This window comes from Micromesistius poutassou (genome assembly GCF_964030765.1).
Source record: "Micromesistius poutassou genome assembly, chromosome: 13".
In the NCBI taxonomy this organism is placed as follows: Eukaryota; Metazoa; Chordata; class Actinopteri; order Gadiformes; family Gadidae; genus Micromesistius; species Micromesistius poutassou.
Window position 1 is genome coordinate 16,424,407 of NC_140283.1, and position 7,019 is coordinate 16,431,425.

The following is a 7,019-nucleotide window of genomic DNA, read 5'->3' on the forward strand; positions in this document are numbered from 1 at the left end:
TTCGGTTGGGAATGCTTTACCAATAATAACGGACAGTAACTCGTTTAATTTTCCTCACCAGCAATTACGTAAGTAGGATTTAAATCCAAATTGTTTTTATTTTGTTCGCTCGTTTTATTTGTGTACGTATACTTTTAATAAGGGTTATTAATAAAAAAGCTAATATTTTTGGGGCAAATTCATATCAACTTTGGATCGAGTTTTATTATTCCAAAATGTAGATCTACATTACAATCATTTCGCTATAGCATTTATTCGAGTGTGTGTGCGTGCGTGCGTGCATGCGTGCGTGTGTGTGTGTGTGTGTGTGTGCGTGCGCGTGTGCGTGTGTGTGTGTGTGTGTGTGTGTGTGTGTGTGCGTGTGTGTGTGTGTGTGTGCGCACGCGTGTGTGTGTGTGTGTGTGTGTGTGTGTGTGTGTGTGTGTGTGCGTGCGTGCGTGCATGCGTGCGTGTGTGGTTGACTATATATAATTACATACAACGATACCTTAATCACCAGACACAGTGATCTTAACACAGATCTTAGCCAGGATCTCTCACCTTCCAGTGGACTCCCGGTGTATCTGGCAGCCTGTCCTTCCTCACTCGTACCCTCACCTTAGGCCAGTTGGCAGGGACAGGCTGAACACAAGCTGAGAGTAGGAGTTTGGTGGGCCTAGGACGGTAGGTTTAGTTTACAGATATTCTTCTGCTTTATCTTTATATAAGAATATATACCTGTCTAAAACCATCTCATGCACCTATTTGATACCTACTTTAAAACACACAGCTATATACGGTCTTAGGGGACATAGGCATAAGACATTGACAGAGAAACACACACACACACACACACACACACACACACACACACACACACTTTCATGCTGGAACATACAAATAATATAAATCCTAATGAAAGCTAAATAAAATTAAGGGGAATTTTTGTCTCCTAAATTGGCATTTTTATCGTGCAATTTCAGAAGTATGATTTTCTTTTGTTTTGGATATTGCAAATTATACAGTTATTGTTTCATTTAAAAATATATTTTTAATAAACTATCAATTTAGGAGACCTTGAGCAATGCACAAGGTGTACCAGATAAAAAAGTGTAGCCAAATAAACTCCAAGTTTCAGGGTCTGATAAACCTGGAATTTTCAGACTTGAACTTGAACTTGCTGACTTTGAACTTGAGCCCAACCAACTGCCCCTGTACAGTTTTTTTTTTCCAAAGGATTAGCAACATTGTCTGAAAGTTCAGGATAAACATTGTTTTATGAAGTTTAGCTTATATTATAACTATTATTATTTATTAGAAAAAATATAGATTGATCATTTTAGGAAGATATTGATAGGATATGGTCTTTCTGGTAAAATGAGTAATTTCTCAGATCATTTCCTGGCATGTAAATTAATAAAATACAATTGTTTATTTGTGATTTGGTTTTAAATTATTTACAGTTAATATTCTTTGAGATGCTTTTTTTTACCAAAGGAAAAGTTGAATTTAATAGATTTTCTTTTGTTAAAAAACAAAAAAACAAAATAAAAATCCAGGTATATATTATATTTTATTTTATTTGACCGAACAGACCTAACTACTTCATTTCTTTTAAGAAATGTATGTAGGATAGTATTTTGTGTGTGTGTGTGTGTGTGTGTGTGTGTGTGTGTGTGTGTGTGTGTGTGTGTGTGTGTGTGTGTTAGTAATTTTAGTTATAAAATATTTGCATTATTGCCATATTTTGAATGTATCTCACAGGTGGTTGAACTGAATTATAGTTTGTATATGTCTTTGTATATTCCATGTTATACAATTTATTTGTATATATGGTTTATGCAGTTGAGCTATTTGCCTTGCAAGAGTGTGTCCAGACAATTATTTGTTTCCTAGAAAAAATAGAAATATAAGACATTTGAGAGAAAAGTATGGGGTTTACACGAGGGTCTTCTAAATGTTTTGTAATGTAAAATTATAAAATACAATTAATTAAAAAATGTGTCAATATGACGCAGTTTAATTAGAATACACATAAATAATAATGGCAATATTTAGATGGAACCTCAACAATAATCTCATTATACTCAGGTTGGGAAAGACATGGTTTCGGCTACATTTAGATATTGAGTCTGTCTAACACCTTTAGTGTGATTTGTACCAGCATGTTTTTTGTGTTCTTCATCGGAACAACACATAAACCAAAGACGTTTCTCTCTTACACAGCACAGGGATAAAGACCTCTGCTTGCTGTTTTATTAAATAAAGAGAAGGCATAGGTTGTTTAGATTATGGGGATTTTCTTGCATTTATGGGGGTGTCATGATGTTGTAAACTCCTTACACAACTCCTCTCCTGAGTAGGCAAAATCCAGAATGAAGGCTTAGGAAGGTTGCCAAGTGTAAAATGACGAATAAGTTAAATATATTTCCCATATTGCCATAGAGACAGAGAGTGTTTCACAGTCAAATGTGGTGCTATGCACGGGAGATCTCATTTGGAGGATTATGATTTTGTGGGTGTTGGTTTCCTTTCTTGGCCGGTTTTCATCTGTTCCGGCTTAAGTTGATGCAGAATGTGAAGCGTTTCCCTACCGCAAGCGTGGCCTTTTACATTTGGCATCCACAAATTCCATTTAGTCATGTGACACATTGACTTGTAATGCAAGTTGTACGATGTCCAGAAGATGATCATTGATATGCAAAATGTTACATTGTTGCATAGAAATGATAAGCTGCACTAGTACCTAATCGTGTGGCCACATTCCCTGAAGTATTCCGTCAAGGTCCCGTGAACTCTAACCCCTTCTTATCAACATATTTCAACTCTCGTATTTTTCTGCTCCTCAGCCAAGAAAGAATAGTGCACTCTCTTGCATTGATGGTTATCGACATTCCGATCGATATCTCTTCGAAATCAAATAACAAGAGTGCATTCTGGAGAGATGTTGAAACTGTAGGACGACAGGAGGGCTCTGTTGTTCCATGCTCCTTCTGGCTGCCGTCCCGGCAGTGCTGGTATGAGAGGAGACGACACCTCATGGTAGAGCAGTGCTCGCGTGTTCCTACCTGTTGAGATTACCCTGGAAACAACAGTTCCCCCCCCGTGGCCAGCCGTACGATACTATATGTCTAGCTGACGTTATATATTCCTTTAGGTTGGTGTTTATCGTGTTAGTGTTTAGGTTACTGTTAGTGTTAGGTTAGTGTTTAGATAAGATAAGATAAGACGACACTTTGTTAATCCCAGAAGGGAATTTGGTGTTCATTGGTTCATGGTTTGTTTGGATGTATTTTCCGACTTCTTATCTATGTAAAAATGACTGAAATTTGTGGTGGGCCTGGCCGAGTGGGCCGGTTTCTGTTGTAGTGGAGCTGCAGTGGAGTTGAGCCCCTAGTGGCCACTACAGGATGCACAGCCCCCCCCACACACACACACACACACACACACACACACACACAGTGCTGTCTCAGCAGCAGAATGGTACAGTAGGAAGTGGGTCAAGACGGATAGAGCCACTTGGCAGAAAGGGAGAAGCACATGTTCATTCAAACACACATATACACACACACACACACACACACACACACACACACACACACACACACACACACACACATGCGGGCTCACAGACACAGACACACACACACACACACACATATGCACAGAAACATAAAATCTAACCTATCAAATACGAAGCTATCAAAACTGTCCCGAAACCAAAAATAAATTGCACTGAACAGAAACAGAAACGGAAACTGAACATCAATGGGGTTTAATTTGGACTTTCAGTCCTGTTATACTTTAACATTCCTTTAATAAATATTTACGCCTGGCCAGTACAGCCACTGTATTCTACATTCTAGACATAACACTTTAGATGCCTGCAGCTCAGAGACATTTTAACAGCTAGTTGGAGAGAAAAATGTCCAAAGCAAACATACATTATGAGATCAAGGCATAACTTCAAGGGCAGGTGTGTGCTATGTCACTCAGTAGATTGACATGGACCTTATTCACCTAGCGGCCATTTTGGTTCTAAACGCTAGCCGAGTGGATGAACTGAATGCGGAATTCCACCATCCAGCTACCGTTTGGAACCAAGATGGCCGCTAGGTGAATAAGGCCCAAAGCACACACATAGCTTCACTGAGGCAATGTCGAGGAGACAGGGTAAAATGGTTTCTTCTGTAGCTGTTTTAGCATAAGCACGATACATATTAATTTAAACTATTAACCAGCACACAACACAAGTTCTAATTTCCCTTCTAAACCATATTTTGCACATATTGATAGTTACGACATATTATACATATTGATAATCCAAATACGGAAATGGCCAATAAGATAGAAGGTGATACAACATCTAAATAGCTGCAGTGTAGGAGTTTTTAAAGCACAAAGCTCTTTCTGATGGCTGTTAATTCAAATGACTCTGTATTTCCACAGGGACCGGGCATCATTGAACTCATGCAGTTCGCCTGTTGAACTGAATTTAGACGCGTATCCAAAATCAGCACGCGACGTGTTCAAAGCTTGTTTTGTTGTATCCGAGTTGATGAGCGATGTTGAGTGATATTTCCCTCTCTCGGTGGAGGGATCGTCACTCGTTCACCTTTGCATGTCTGCGGTTTGCACGGCGCACGCTTATGTTTTGCGTTCCTCGCGGCTTAGATGTACCGTGATGTCGGCACAGATACACGCTTTGCTTCACTTGAAGAACGCACCTGGCCTTCCCTCCAGACAGGCTGACAGTTGGCGAGTTACTTATTCCAGACACCATTCGGCTCCCTTAGTTTCCTCCCAAAAAAACATCATTCATTTATTCAGGCAGATTCTCTTTGGGGTTTTCTCGACTCTTATGTCACCATGACGATGTTGTCCTAGAAAAGTGCAGAGTCTACAAAATGGTTCCACTTGGCTGTTGAGTTGGCGGTGCTGAAAGGCCTCTCCAGAACAGGCCCTCCCTCCTTTCAACAGGCTAGCCCTCTGTCGGTTCTGCTGCGTTTTCTCCCGGTCGACCGACGTTTCCCTGGATTTATTCAGATTCTGATCCAGTGGATCACCTTGTGTATTAAACATCCTTCATAATTTTCGTGTCTTTTCATGTGAACTAAAGGGGTTTTCAATGGAATTGTTTCCGAAGCCATCGTGTATTTACTGTTCTTCTCACTTTTTTATTATGTTAATTATAATCTAGTTCCTCAGAATTATTAGGGCGTTTTCTTTAAAGGTTTTTAGCAAACCTTTCTCCAGTATAGCTATTATCTTGCAATTATTTAAGTGTTCCATTAAAGTGACAATCTGAAAGATTCCCGTGCTGTTCTCTTTAACGACACCTTTGGCCATCAGTGGTAATTGTTTCCTTAGATCCCTACGGTGTCGCCACGACACCCAGTTCGTAACATCATAATACCGCAAATGAAAGATCAGAAGGCCACAGGCTCGATCAACATTGTTCTACCTCATTGGGCGATAGATTTGACTGAACAGACATTTATTTACATGAGGTTTTTGAGATTACCACTTTATGGATTCATTGTAGTCAACCACTGAATGCATCAACAACAGTTTAATATCCAGAGGAAGAATTTGCGTGTTTAATTAATTATTCTAATTGATAGACTAAATGCTATTAAAACCTTGTTGTTGTTTACATTACTGAAGGCCTCAGGAAAATAGTGTGTTTTTTTACGCTTCCATTACTTAATGTAATATAGCCTGCTTAGACATGCACACACACACGCAAACGCCAACTCACAACCACACACACACAGACACTCACACACCAATGCACAGAAACATTAACGTACTAGGGAGCTTTGAGCACACACACACATGCAAATGCCCAGTCACGATACCACACACACACACACACATGCATACAACCGCACACGCATGGACATACTAGGGATCATTGAGGGCACACACACACACACACACACACACACACACACAGGGCCTGGATATGAATCTCCCGGTTGGGGTCGGAGGAGTTGGGTTACTCACAGGCCCATAAACATGGGCTGGCTGCGGTCCAGGCAGCGGCTCTGTAATTACAAACCGTAGGAACAATGTATAAAGAGCCCCGACCCCAACCAGGCCACGTCCTGCACTGCAATTAGCAGTCCTTGTTCAGAATGATCACCCTTCAGCAGCCCTGCCCAGCCCAGGCCTTAATTGGTGCTGTCCCCCCCCCCCCCCCCCCCCCCCCCCCGATCTCAACAGGATAACCCTTTGCATCGCTCCCTCGCTCGCTCTCTCTCTCTTTATTCTGCTGTGTGTGTGTGTGTGTGTCTCTCGCTCTCTCTTTATTCTGCTATGTGTGATTGTGTGTGTCTCTCTCTCTCTCTGTCTGTCTCTCTCTGTCTCTCTCCCTCTCTATCTCGCTCTCTCTTTCTTTATTCTGCTGTCTTTCACGCTCATTCCTTCTCTTTCATTATCTCTTTCTCTATTTCTTTCTTTGTCTTTCTCTTTTACCGTCTTGTTCGCTCTGGGTCACTGTCTCTCCCATTTATCGGTTTCTCTTTTGCTCCCTCCCTCTCTTTGTTGCTGTAATTCCCTCTGTTGCCATTCTCTCTCTTTCTCTCTTTCTCTTTCACTCGCTCACTGTGCAAATTGCAATCTGAGATTTGACTAATGATGACTAACTACCGTTGCCGTCCTTCGCCCCATTTCACACTGGCTCTCTATGCCAAACCACACACACACACACACACACACACACACACACACACACACACACACACACACACACACACACGTATCTTACAGCATACACACATTCACTGCATACAATACAACTAACACACACACACACACACACACACACAAAAACGTGCCAACATAGACCAGACAAACACTGGTACTTATCCACCATTTCCACATCCAGACTCAGGAAAAAAATATATATTCATTCACACACACACACACACACACACTCATAAACAATAAACACACATATCAGAAAAATACATAAGATTAGCTTGATGTATCAGTGTGTGTGTGTGTGTGTGTGTGTGTGCGTGTGCCTGCCTGCG

The 7,019-nt window shown here is 40.9% G+C and overlaps 1 long non-coding RNA gene across 1 annotated transcript in view; it reads left to right on the forward strand.

Annotated features, from left to right (window-relative positions):
* Nucleotides 1-3,472, forward strand: part of LOC311357379 — a 33,913-nt gene extending 30,441 nt beyond the window's left edge. Inside the window, exon 4 of the long non-coding RNA XR_014637818.1 lies at nt 1-3,472. This exon is cut by the window's left edge and continues 718 nt beyond it. This is a non-coding gene — a long non-coding RNA (uncharacterized lncRNA).
* Nucleotides 3,473-7,019: the final 3,547 nt, after the last annotated feature.